The 14,934-nt window shown below is 39.0% G+C and overlaps 1 protein-coding gene across 5 annotated transcripts in view; it reads right to left on the bottom strand.

The window, feature by feature from the left end:
* CTNND2 (catenin delta 2) overlaps nucleotides 1-14,934 on the bottom strand; it is a 1,013,144-nt gene that overhangs the window by 390,197 nt on the left and 608,013 nt on the right. The gene's annotated exons all lie outside the window — the stretch shown is intronic.

A 14,934-nucleotide genomic window follows, 5' to 3' on the forward strand; every position in this document is an offset into this window, starting at 1 on the left:
AAAAAGAAAAAAAAAAGAAGAAAAGAAAAAGAAAACAACAACAAAAAAAAAAAGAAAAGAAAAGGGGAAAGGGGGTTTCACAGAAGATAATAGAAGGAAAGACTGACAGTCTTGATGAGATGACTAGTCAGATTAGGCATAAACCAACCCATAGCTCAACAGCTGGAAACAATAATCACATTAATTACCTCACGGTTACTTGATGCAGTAATTCAAGACAGGCGACAGCAGGGACAATTGGTCTCTACTCCACCATGTCTGGGATCTAAACACAAAGACCCAAAGCCTTGACTGGCACTGGGGGATGGCTTGCTCACATGGCAGGTAAGATGGTTTCTCCCCATGCCAGCCTCTCCACCAGGACGCTTGAGGGCCTGAGGATACTGAACTGGTTCCTACCTGCAGGAGTCACACACTGTCACTCCTGCAGTATCCTACTGGTCAAAGAGGCCAGCTCTGACTCAGGGTGGGAGGGGCCACACAAAGGTGTGAGCACCAGGAGAAAGGGTAATTAAAGCCAAATTGGGTTTCAGCCATTGCAAAACTTATTGCTGTTAATTACGTAAAACGGGCTAAATATTTGGAGATTTTTCAGAAATGATTAATATTTTAGATACTGCTGCTTTGAAAAACTTGAAAATATTCAGAAAGAATGTATAATTCTAGCCATTTAGCCAGCCCAATCAAAACAGCATACACAAAAAGATACATGCACCCCAATGTTCATAACAGCACTATTCACAATAGCCAAGGCATGGAAACCACCTAAATGTCCACTGACAGATGAATGGATTAAAAAGATGTGTGTACACACAGTGGAATATTACTTAGCCATAAAAATGAATGAAATAATGCCATTTGCAGCAACATGGATGGACCTAGAGAATATCATACCAAGTGAGCCAGAAACAGACAAATATCAGACAAATAAGTGATATCACTTATATGTGGAATCTACTGATACAAATGAACTTATTTACGAAACAGAAATAGACTCATAGGCATAGAATACAAACTTAAGATGACCAAAAGGGAAAGGGGAGAGGGATAAATTTGGAATTTTGGATTAACAGATACAAACTACTACATATAAAATAGATAACTAACAAGGACCTACTCTAACATCTAATGGAAAAGAATCTGAAAAAGAATATATATACATATATAATCGTTTATGTATATACATATATATATATAGCTTAATCACCTGAAACTCTATAACTCAAGCAAATGCCAATAAAAATATAAAAATTAAAAACAAAAACAAACAAAAAGCCAGTATATACAGGCAATAAAAATACAGTGAAAGGTCAGGATTCTTTTTTTCATTCTTTGGGATGATAGTGAGTATCTTAAACTAATTTTACATTACCCACTTGTTCAGAGAAATGATTTCTGCTACATTGTGGTTTCCATACATTTGTCTGAAACCAACTTTGATTTTTTTCCACAGGGGCTCCTTCATGCAATTGAAAAGACTGTCCTATGTTCCATGGTTATTTCACGTCTGCCTTTCCTGTGTTTAAGAAGTGGCTGAAGGAGATTATCTGCGAAAGTAAAAGCCTGGATGGAGCCTGGCCACCCTAGGCTGGTACCCACACGCCTTCTGGAACGTAACTAGTGTTTGGATGCCAAAAATGTGAGGAATCATGGTGCGATGTTTCCCAGTCATGGGGAACCACCCCGGCGCTCACTGCAGCATCTGTCAGCACAGAGCAGCTGAGGGTAGTTTGAGGCCCTCACTTTAGGGCCTCTATGCACATGTCCCAATTCTACCCAATCGTAGTCTTCTTGGTGTGGTGGCTTCAGTTTTAAAGAGGCTTCCAAAACTGGTGGCCCGTGAGTCATGCTCAAAGTCATGTTAAGGTAGTTGGACAGAATCTTTAGGAGACGAAAGAGTTTAAGTAGCTAGATTTATAATGTATCATGAACAATGGAAATACCACTTCAAAATGTACTTTTCTTACTAAAAAATGCTAATTTTCTCTCTATAGATGTCAGTGCCTCCAAAGTAATGAGCATTATTAGCTGCAAACATCTCGAAGCAGTGGAAATGAACTTCCATTAGTTAACTGACAGTCGAACTACCACCTGCCTTGTAAGATGATGTAAGTTTTCAATGCGCCATTTCCGTCCTTATTGAAATGTTCAAAGACAGATGGTGAAGAAAAGCAACTTATAACATCCAGGAATGTATTAAGCCTGGTTTGTATGTGAAATGACCAAAGGGGATTTCAGGTTTTTGCTTGCGGTGGGATAAACAGGGAGGCTTTGACAATGGATTAAATCAAATTGGTTTTCCATAGATACAGCAGAAGAAGCTGAATAACAAAGAAAGGGAATTCTTTTCATTAAGATGGTCAAGTTCTCCGAGAGGCATAGAGCTCTTTAAATAGCACATAATTTCAAAAGGTTGAGCATAGCTATGTGGATGCCGACTAAATAGATAAACAAACAGCCAGGATATGCCTTCCAAGATTCTCACAGCTACTGGGATGAATCTGTATTTCTGTAGGGAAAACAAACCTTGCCTTTCTCTAGTTTTGCGAATTTAGATTTTTAGTTTTCAACATTCTATCGACATTGACTTAAAGAATGGAGCGTGTTTAAAACGACTTTTTTTTTTTTTTTAAAGTGGTAAAACAAAATAAAAGCAAAGCACAAGGGAAAGCAGACAGGTGGATAAATAGACAAGAAGCAAAATCAATACCTTGTTACTGTGGGTTATTTGTCATGTGAATAATCACGTGCTTGTGAAAGTTTTGCAAATCTTTTCTCTGGGTAAATGTGTCTGGAGCCAATAAACAAATAGGTAGATTATTTATGTACATACACATATCCACTCATAGTATATGTACCTATATACACACAATCTATATTCATGCATAATCTATGTGGCATATACATAGATTCCACTTTCCTTAATAAAATCGAATCTAGGACTGTCAAGCTTCCCCCTAGAAAAAGACAGTCCTTGAGGAATGACTGACCAAGGAAGCCAGTTCTGCCACCCTGAGTTTTCTTGGTTTCTCTTTTCTGTGGGGTGGGGTGGGGGGTGGAGCTCCCACTCATGGAAACCAGCCTTGGAGAAGAGGGATGCCGTTGTCAATTGTTATAATCTTCTTCAATACTGACCCCACAAAACTTGGCTTTGATTCCTTCTGAAGCACCAACCCTTCTTTTGAGCCCTTCAAACCACCCACCAGAACAAGCATCAGGTAGGAAGTGAAAAGGAAGCACTCAGAAGGGAGATAAAAGCAGTGATCCACAAACAGAGCTTTGGGATCTTGGGGCTTCTGTTCTGGGTCTGGGGGACCTTGCTAATTCTCCATCAGATTCCAGGGAAAGAGGCACCATCATTTTCTAAGTTGGTTCTCAGCTTCTTTCTAAAGGGTTATGTTTTTAATATTCACGCTTTAGAGTTCCTGTCATGGCTCAGTGGTTAACGAACCCGACTAGAATCCATGAGGACGTGGTTTTGATCCCTGGCCTCACTCAGTGGGTTAAGGATCCGGCGTTGCCATGAGATGTGGTGTAGGTCACAGACACGGCTTGGATCCTGAGTTGCTGTGGGCCTGGCGTAGGCTGCTAGCCTGGGAATTCGACCCCTAGCCTGGGAACCTCCATATGCTGTGGGTGTGGCCTTAAAAAGACCGAAAAAAAAAAAAATTCACACTTCTTTTCGGCTCTTCAACGTTCTGATCATTTCTTTCACAATAACGATGGAGAGAGATTTACCTTCTCCCCCGACGCCCACCTGTAGCTTCCTCTCTTAGTGTTCCAGTTCCACCCCATCCCAAATGACTGGTAAAGGAACGAATGACTTCACTGGCAAGATCCTACTCTCTTTTCAGCCTGAGAATACCTAAATCCAATAGATAACACACAGACACAAACACATAAACCTGGTTATCAACTGGAAAATGGAGATTAACCTGGAAGCAGCAAGTAACAGGAATTACTAGCTCGGGAAATGCACTTAAAGCATAATAATAACACTGCAAACGAATTACTTGTCTTACTTAAGAATCACATGCCATTCCTTTTTACCATTAATTACCTTTACTTTTACATTATCATTGTACTTATTATTACTGGGGACCTTAAAATTAAGACTAAAGATACCTAAAGACATGTCATAGAGTTCTGACTTTGAGGAATCCTGTGAAGTTCCCCTGAGTGAGATCCCCTGATGCTGGATGGTGTCACCAAAGTTCATTTCTCCTATCAACCTATTTGGTAAACAGGTCATGATAATTTCATTATTGAATGGAACTTCTCGATTGCTTTGCATCAGGGGAAAGATAATATTTCTGTTTCTGGGACAGAGTGAGTGTAGCTGGCTTTAAGTAGAGGGCTTAAAGCAAGTTCTGGAAAGACTGCCTCAGGACATATGACAGACAGGTAAATCATTGGAGACATGAGTTCAGTGATCAAGGACAAGTATTCCTGGCTTCATAATGGAGGCTAGACCTAGGACGACGGTGATGGCTACGTCCAGAGAGGAGAGACAGGGAAGGGGGAACTCTTAAGAAGAAGGGGAGGGTAAATAATAGTTTTTGCTTCTGCGGTTGGCTCTAGGAGGCTTCGATTTGGCTTTTTTTTGCCCTGACTGAGGTTGAAAAGTCCAGAATGCATGTAGCCGACTTTCGGGGCAGGGACCCCTGGAGGCCTGGCTAGTGGAGGCCCCAGTGAGTTGCTGGCTCTTGGACCCCGTGTGCATTACAGCTCACATTCTGAACTTGGGGAAGAGCCTGTTTTACCAACAGCATGTGGTCTGAGCGGAAGAACAGGGCTGGTTCTCGAGAGCCTATAAACCAGAAAGCACAAAACAGAGATTTCTATCGTCACAACCAATGGAGTATCTGCTAGTGACGAATTAACTAATTAGTACCCTGGGTAGAGTTACTCATCGGTTATGACTGCCTATGTTCCATGGCTCTTAACTATGGGATGTCCTGGATATCCCTATGCCAGAACTCGCTTTGGTACAAATGAGGTGGGGTGTAGTATTAGAAATGAGTTGCTGTTTTATTTTATTTCATTTTTTTGGTCGTGCCCGCAGCATACAGAAGTTCCCAGGGCAGGGATCAAAAACATAGCAGCAACCGGAGCCACTGCAGTGACAATGCAGGACCCTTAATCCAGAGCACCATAAGGGAACTCCTGGAGTCGCTATTTCAGAAAGGCAACCACTTACTCCTACCAGTGATTTTGAAGACAGAAGGCAAAATGAGTATTCTGGGCTCTGGAAAAATCAATATTGGCACAGACAAGTATCATGTGTAAACACTACTTTCCTTTGAACTGATAAAAGGAATGTTGAAAGGGAGGCTTTTGTGAAACAAACAAAATCCTTTTGCCATGAAGGCGTCCCTTGCATTTTCCAGTTCTGTTTCCTGGCCCTGAGAGTCTGGGTCTCAATTTTACCTCCTCCCTGCTTCCCCCGGCCGGTGCTCAGATCTCTCTAGACCCCCTCCAAACCCCGGCCTCCCAGCAGGCATCCAGTGATCTGCTCCTTGGTCTTTCCCACTGGACAGCTGGACAGCTAGTGGCCTCTATGCCTTCACCCACTTCTTCCATGTCTCTGCTCCCAAAGGTGTTCCCCTGCTGGCCAGAGCCCTGGGGGCAGGCAGGGAGGCAGTGGTGAGAACAATGGACTCCTCCCTGTGCCAGGAAAGGTTCCACAGACCTTAAAGTCTTCACCTACTTCATCTCACAACTACTTTATGAGGAAGGTGTTCTCACTCTTTCTGTTTTCCATACATGAACACCAAGGGCAGGGCAGACGAGTATCATGCCTGGAATCACAATTCACTAAGAATCCTTTTTCATACATGCATCCGCATGTTCATTGCAGCACTATTCACAATAGCCAAGACATGGAAACAACCCAAATGTCCATCAGCAGATGATTGGATTAGGAAGATGTGGTATATATACACAATAGAATACTACTCAGCCATAAAAAAGAACAAAATAATGCCATTTGCAGCAACATGGATGGAACTAGAGACTCTCATATTGAGTGAAAGAAGTCAGAAAGAGAAAGACAAATACCAGATGATATTGCTTATATCTGGAATCTAATATATGGCACAAATGAACCTTTCCACAGAAAAGAAAATCATGGACTTGGAGAATAGACTTGTGGTTACCTAGGGGGCAGGGAGGGAGTGGGATGGATTGGGAGCTTGGGGTTAATGGATGCAAACTATTGCCTTTGGAATGGATTAGCAATGAGATCCTGCTGTGTAGCACTTGGAACTATGTCTAGTCACTTATGATGGAGCATGATAATGGGAGAAAAAAGAATGTATACATGTGTGTGTAACTGTGTCACCATGCTGTACAGTAGAAAAAAAACTGTACTAGGAAAATAACAAGAAAAAAAAAATCAGCACTATTAGCCATTCGGGAAATGCAAATTAAAACAAGAATGAGACATCACTGCATACCTATTAAAACAAATATAATCAAAAATAATTCCAATACAAAAAAAAAAAAAAAAAGAATCCTTTTCTGCTTGTCCTGGACACCCTTGACCACCCAGACCTCCCCTTCTCTCCCTGCAGGGGGTGAGTGCATACACTGCAGGTCGGCACAAGATGCCCCCCTGAGCTGAGAGGGGAGAACATTTGAATTCCTACTCCTTTCCTTAATCACACGAAGTCAAGCAATTCAGAACCATCGTATTCACTCTATGACTGGCACTGGCCCTCTCGCTGAGCCCACATTTCAGATGATGGTGTAGCTTTTGCTGGAAGACACAGAGTGGGGAAGATGACAGTGACATCCTTGCTTATCTGAGCACTTCACCTCCGGCTCCTGATGGCTGTTGATGTCTGTTGGTGCAGGTACAGTTTTAGATTATGTTATCTAGCTTTAAACTACCCCCCCCATACCAACCAGATAGCTCTAGTAATTCAAGCATATCCAAAAGCCAAGAAAATAGCTATGTTCACCCATCCATCTATACCTGGAATAATGAACTCCATCCATTCACATCACCCAGCAAATCAGTGCACATGTACTCAGACCTAACATATTCAACCACATTGCTCTTGCTAGAGAAAAGAAATTAATGACTAAAAGTGTAAACTAAAATAAAAACTTTTAATTGGCTGTTTCATTTTTAACACCACTGGTTTCAAGGTCTATCTTTGGGATACATCTATTTTACAGTGTAAAGAGTCTAATAATGCACTAAGGCACATAATTAGTTGAGTAGTGTATCTCTTCCAAATTCATGTCTATTCAGAAGCTCGGGATGTTGCCATAGTTGGAAATAGCGTCTTTGCAGTAGTTAAGTGAAGATGAGGTCGTCCTGGATTAGAGTGGACCCTGAATATGATGATGGGTGTCTTCACGGAAGAGGGGGGGAGACACTTAGGGAAGAAGTCATGTGAAGATGGCGGCAGAGACTAGAGTTACGCAGCCCCATCCAAGGATGGCGGGGCCACTGCAGGACGCATGAAGTGGGAAAATCCTGCTCACATCCTCATGTTCGGACTTCTGCCCTTTAAGACTGTAAGAGGACACATTTGTCTTGGTTTAAGCCACGTAGTTCGTGGCAGGCTGCATGTCAGGACAGCTGTAGGAAATGAATACACTGCGTTCATCGCTTGTAAGTAAAATAGCCGCATATGGAGGTGCCAACGTACATTTCCTCCAGATTGGGTGGGTGGGCAGCTGCCCTCCCAGCTCAACCCAACCAGGCTTGTGAGCTTCAAACAAGCCCTGCTCCTCCTTTTCCAGCCCTCTTTTCTTTTTAACTGTTCCCTCGGCCTGGTGCTTTCTCTCCCATATTTTCATCGGTAAATATCAACTATTCCTCAAGGTTTATGCCCATCACTCAGTCCCTCCTCCCTGCTTCTTTCCTTGCATCTGTCTTATTTACCCAGTGCACTGTCGTCATTGGTGGCTATACCCTTCTCTCTCCTATACCAAGTGGAACCTCCTTGAAGGATGAAGCTGTTTTCATGCCATCATCACACCAACAGTGCTCATCCTAGAATATTCCACAGGAATGTCACCCAGAACACATGTACCTTTGGATATACCTGGAGGGCAGGGTTTAAAGGAGTGAGAGCTACAGGGCTCTGTCCTTGCCTGGCTCTGACATGTCTTGATAAAACCTTGCTGGGGACATATATGTATGCCTTTCTTATTTCCAAGTGGCTGAACAGCGAGTTAGGGTAATCCTACTGGATAATAAAATGGGGACCTAGAGAAGATTTCTGAAGTATCAGATAATGGAATCACCTAACAAGAAGTGAATGTAAAGCCCTTCATTTAAGTTAAAGAGAAAAGAAAAAAATTCAAGATAAGAGTAATAATTCATAGCTTTGCAGAAGTCACATGTGAAAAGACACGGCACTTTGATTGTACAGTTAATATTGATATAAACATTCATAATTTAGAAATATAGCATTAGGAATCAAACAGATATGGGTACAATTACTAGCTTCTGACCCTCAGTTTCCCTGTGTGTAAAGTGGGCACTAAAAAAAGTCATGTCAGAGGAATTTAGGGAGAATTAAATTAATATATATTAATATACATTATACATGTAAAAGTTTAACACTGAGCATAAATACAATATTTACTTTTTTATTGAAGTATAGTTGATTTACAATGTTGTACCAATCTCTACTGTAAAGCATAGTGACTCGGTCATACACATACACACATACACACATATATGTACACATTCTTTTTTTTAATATTATTTTCCATCATGGCCAATTCCCAGAGATTGGACATAGTTCCCTGTGGTATACAGTAGGATGCTATTATTTATCCATTTTAAATGTAATAGTTTGCATCTACTAACTTCAAAATCCCAGGCCATCCCACTTCCTCCCCCCTCCCCCTGGGCAACCACAAGTCTGTTCTCCACGTCTGTGAGTCTGCTTTTGTTTTACAGATAGGTTCATCTGTGCCATAGTTTAGAGTATACATATAAGTGACAGCATATGGTACTTGCCTTTCTCTTTCTGATGACTTCACTTAGTATGAGAATCTCTAGTTGCATCCATGTTGCTGCAAATGACATTATTTGTTCTTTTTTATGGCTAAACAGTATTCCAGTGTGTGTGTGTGTATGTGTGTGTGTGTGTGTGTGTGTGTGTATATGTATATATATCACATCTTCTTGATCCATTCCTCTCTAAATGGACATGTAGATTGTTTCCATGTCTTGGCTATTGTGAACAGAGCTGAAAAAAACATAGGGGTGCATGTATCTTTTTGAATTATAGTTTTGTCTGGATATATGCCCAGAATGGGGATTGCTGGATCATATGGTAGTTCTAGATTTAGTTTTCTGAGGAACCTCTATACCGCTCTCCATAGTGGTTGTACCAACAAGGTAGGAGGGTTCTCTTTTCTCTACACCTGCTCCAGAATTTGTTATCTGTAGATTTATTTATGATGGCCATTCTGACTGGTGTGAGCTGGTACCTCACTGTAGTTTTGGTTTGCATTTCTCTAATAACTGGCAATGCTGAGCATCTTCTCATGTGTCTACTGGCCATCCATATGTCTTTCTTGGAAAAATGTCTATTTAGGTCTTCTGCACATTTTTCAATTGGGCTATTTGTTTTTTTGTTGTTAAGTTGTATGAGTTATTGGTATATTTTGGAGCGTAAACTCTTGTCAGTTGCATTGTTTAAGGTACTTAATTTAATTAATTAATTTATTTATTTTTGTCTTTTTAGGGCCACACCCATGGCATTTGGAGGTTCCAAGGCTAGGGGTCAAATCAGAGCTGTAGCTGCTGGTCTATACCACAGCCACAGCAACAGCAACACCAGATCCAAGCCACATCTGTGACCTACACCATAGCTCAAGATAACGCCAGATCCTTAACCCACTGAGGGAGGCCAGGGATCAAACCTACATCCTCATGGATGCTAGTGAGATTTGTTTCTGCTGAGCCACAATGGGAACTCCAGTAGTACTTAATTTTAATTATCATTGTTTTCATCATCTCTGTTATAACCATTATTCTCATGCTACTTTCAGGAAAACCTACTCTGAACTCAGGTTGCCCCAAGATACCCCTATTCCTTTCCTGCACTTCTGAGCATTCAGGAGTCAAAAGTAGGAAGGAAACTGGCCATAGCAGGACTTCTAGAGGAGAGGCCCAGAGAGGACGGTACAGGGAATGAGGGCAGACAGCACTGGGGGAAGAAGCATTAACTGTCCTCAAGGGTTGTCTCTGAAAAAGGGATGGGCTTATTCTCATGCGATTGCCAAGGTCAGAATCAAGATCAGGGAATGAACTTAAAGGTGGTGAATAATTCAATACAAGTGAGTTTACAAGGCTTGAATTATTCAAGGAATTAATAAAATGCTTCAGGAGATGGTGAGTTGCCTGTTGTGAGAGGCATTCAAGCAGAGACTGAATGGCCAATTGTTGGGCTTGCTTTAGGCTTAACTGAATAAATGACTTCCAAGTGCTCTTCATCCTGAGAGTCTTTATATTGAAGATGCTGTATTTTTCCCCTCCGACATTTACACAGTTAAATAAATGATTATTGAGCATCTGAAGTGAAAAACAAATTCCTCAGAGATTTGCCACTTGAGAGCTGGACTAGGAAGAATATTATGACCATTTAATTGCAAACGCTTCAGCCATGTTACTTAAGGTACATAATAATCGTGCTTTAAACTTTAACGAAGGTTTTTAAAATATTTTTTAAAACTCTCCCTTTAAAAAAAGCATTTTGTATATATACCTATAAAAACACACACATATGTATATAAAACTGAATCATTTTGCTGTATACTTGAAACACAGTATTGTAAATCAACTATACTTCAATAAAAATTAAAATTAAAAAAGCATTTTTTATGTATTTTGTTTCCTGAATATTCATTTCACTCTATGCTATATGTAGCTATGGAGTGGGCAGGTAAGCAATGAAAAAACAACATTTGGAAAACATTCTTAATCTAGGTTTACCTAATGATAGTTATAAGCAGTATTACTTAATAATATCTACTAATATAACATCCAATAATAAAAGTTTTAGTAAAACGCTAGGTAATTCCTTAAAAGCACATATTTTCATATTATTGGTCAAATATGGAAACAAAACATGGAAAACAAGTTCGACAGACCCAACTGAAAATGCAGTTGCTAATTCAACATTAAAGATGTGTCACTGGAGTTCCCATTGTGGTTCAGTGGTTGACAAATCTGACTAGGAACCATGAGGTTGCAGGTTCGATCCCTGGCTTTGCTCAGTGGGTTAGGGATCCAGTGTTGCTGTGAGCTGTGGTGTAGGTTGCAGGTGTGGCTCGGATCCCTTGTTGCTGTGGCTCTGGCGTAGGCTGGTGGCTACAGCTCTGATTGGACCCCTAGCCTGGGAACCTCCATATGTCGCGGGAGCGGCCCTAGAAAAGGCAAAAAAGACAAATAAATAAATAAATAAATAAATATATAAAATAAAAAATAAAATAAAGATGTGTCACTATATTTATTTCTCAGTTACACTGAATAACAAAAAGAAGATAGAGGAGTTGTCTTGTGACATAGTGGGTTTAAAGGTCTGGCATTGTCAGTGCAGTGGTTCATACGGCATGGGTTCAATACTTGGCCCTGGAACTTTAACATGTCATGGGCTCAGCCAAAAAAAAAAAAAAAAAAGAATTTTATTGTAAACCATGTTTACAATAAGTTAGATTCCTTTACATGTTTGAAAAACTGCTTTTGAGATAATGCACAACAAAGATTACAATATCTTGAAAAGCAATTAACCAAACTTGATTAAAAGACTATACTCAATATTCCAAAATAACCTATATGGGAAAGGAATCTGAAAATGGATATGTGTATAAATGCAACTAATTCACTTTGCTGTACACCTGAAATAAACACAACACTGAAAATCAACTATACTTCGATAAAAAATAAAAATATAAAAAAAGATGCTATTTCTGCTGCAACCCTCACATTAAGTTATGTCAAGAAACGTCTTAGCCATATCTTTTCTTCCTTTACAGACAAGAACATTTATAGCAGCTTCAGGGTACCAGGTATATACCAGTCTTGCCTTTTTTCTGGTTATTTCATCAATTACATTTTCAAAATAAAGATGCTATGACTTATCACGCCCAATAGCACTGAATCCTTTCATGTAATTTAATTTTAAAATTACTATTTGACCTACATGTTTAAAAACAACAGTGTATAAAACTCAATACTTGGCACAGCACCAACAACAATATTAGTTGTGACAACAATTCTTAAGACATTCATGTGTTATGGAAGATAACAGGCAATTAACCAATAAAAAGTTCTCAGCAAATGTGGCTGTAAAGTAGCTATATATATAAATTTTTCTCAAAGATTCCATCATCTCTTTGAATAAAATCTTTTTGTAAATAAAAAATAAAAGATCTCTTTGAATGAACGATTTCTGTGCATTCTTGGCCAGAGTACACAGTGAGGGCAGTTTGAAGTGAAAAGTACACACTTGACTTCGCCAAGTTAAATGAGATAAACCCAACCCTTCAGGATGGATCCTTTCATTTCCTATGGCTTAGAGTCATTAAAAGATAACAGGGTGTTTCTGGATTCAAGTCTAAGGACTGAATTTGGGCTACTGATTTCGAATTCTTATTTTTAAATGGACAATTTGCTTGAAAAGTTCTCACTGAATAATACTAAAGCTTTTTAACAGAGTGAAGACCCTGGTCAGCAGTAAGAAGGATAAAACAGATACTAGAAAAGAAAAGGAAGGGAAAGAAGTGAACAACAAAACAAAAACCACACATCCCACAAGCAAGCATCAGAGACCCCACTTGGATCATCTGTGTCGTTTCCTTCATTCCTTCTACACCCAGAAAACTGGTGCTGCCAGTCAATACTCATCCTCCAAAGAAAACCATAAAAGACGTGAACACATCGCTTCCTTTTCCCTTAAATTTTTTAAAAGAAATAAAAATATCCATGCTGAGACGTGCCACATATCCTAAACATGTGGACTCTAGCCTGCGTACGCATGGGTCATTTAACAGTCCAATTCTCCTTAGTTGAGGCACGAAACATGGAGCTATCAGTTTCCTCTCACAAAGGAGAATCACATCAAAGATGTAGGGAAAAGTGCTTTGAGAATTGTGATGTGCTGTAAATATATGTTTGCTATGGTAAAGAGGCTTACGTGGTCTGGTATACAATGATAAATAAAACTTTAACAAACTGTCTTTAAAACTGTGCATTTAAAAGCCTGAAAGAAGTCTAAAAGCTGCAAAAGTTTAACTCACAAGTTATAATGCTGAAATAAACAATTTTGAATCCTAGAAGTAAAAGATTTGGGTTCTAGTAATGTCCACCTAGGAAGAATAAAAATTCATTATTCAAAGGAAGATGCAAAAATATTCCCACTAAAGAAGCATTAGATTGTGGACTAGAATTTTGGATTTGGGACGTCTCAATAACACCTAGAACACTTGGACACATTCCTTTATTTAAAAGAAAACTCTGCAAGAAAGGCATTATTATATTTTATACTCCACTCATTTTGCAGGATCCCAGTTTATTAGTTCCTCATACATCAAGCCGTAATAATTCAGTTCTGGTTCTAGATCTGATTATGTTTGTTTTGCTGGCATATCTGACCTTAAAATGGTGGTATGCTTTTTTTCTTTTTCCAGATTTAACATATATTTAAAGCCAATGTTTTAGCAATCTTGAAAATAACCCACTAAATGTGTAATTCATATAACACTTGTTTGCACATACGTTTACACCTCAAAAGATTAGTAGCCTATACACTCTTATTCATTCTAACATTTCTCATGGACATTTCTCTATTTTGGTTTTAGTGAGCACTTAATAAATATATGTGACATAATCCATAACTTGAAAAGACAGTAGCATGATGAAATGTCAAAAAAAAAAAGGTCAAAAAAGTGACAGTAATATAGAATAGAAAGGATATGCCATTTGATAAAATAAAATGCATTTAATACACAAGATAAAACAAAGAAGCTAAGCTGTAGCTAGAGAAACATACATTTTGTTTCCTATTAAGTCAAATTCCCCTAATTTGAAAATTTGGAACATTTCACTAGAGATTAAATGCTTATCCTCAATTTAAATACATAATGTTAAATAGAGCAACACCAAGTCAATTATGTATTTTTTAATTTGGTAATTCCTAAGAGTTTACTACTATTCTATTTCTACATGTTTTCAATAGTATATCACGAAAAATTATTTAAAAATATTCAGGGTCGAGGTGTTATCTGAAGAACACTCCACTCATACATGCCAAGAATACTGAAGGATTTGGGGCAGATTTCAGGACAATAGAGAAGCCTGTGTTGACTGAAAACCTAGAGAAGTAGGTTTTCAACGCAAATATAAGAATTCTTCTTATTTCTAGTAAACAGTGAGCGCTTATTACAATTCACCTTTACAATGGAGGTTCTACCAAATATAAAATTTAAAATGAACCCTCCAAGCAGGGTGTGAATTGTGCTAAAGAAGCTATCTCAAAGAATACCATAAAGTGGCTCCATTCTGCCTTTTATGTCTGTAGAAGTGATTTCTTTTTACAAAAGAATCTATGCAAACCCCTCAATACAGTACATATGCACTTGCGTGCTCTATCAGAGAAAATTCTGAAAATTCCTTGAGATGAATTTTAAGCACGGCACCAGAGTCAAGTCACATGACCAGTATAAAGACATATCAGGAGTCTGACATATATAGTATTCACAGATGCAGATATATATTTATGGCACTCTATCCGCATACATCAAACGCCTATGAATAAAACATCATTTAACTCTACAGGAATTCAATTCCAATTTCTGAAGTATAGCATCACTAAATCCCTCACCTCTGTTAAAAAAAGAAAGCAGAAAAGAAATACTTCACAAAAATAACAATTTCTTTAATACCTTACATTCAAG

This window comes from Sus scrofa, chromosome 16 (assembly GCF_000003025.6).
Source record: "Sus scrofa isolate TJ Tabasco breed Duroc chromosome 16, Sscrofa11.1, whole genome shotgun sequence".
NCBI lineage: Eukaryota > Metazoa > Chordata > Mammalia > Artiodactyla > Suidae > Sus > Sus scrofa.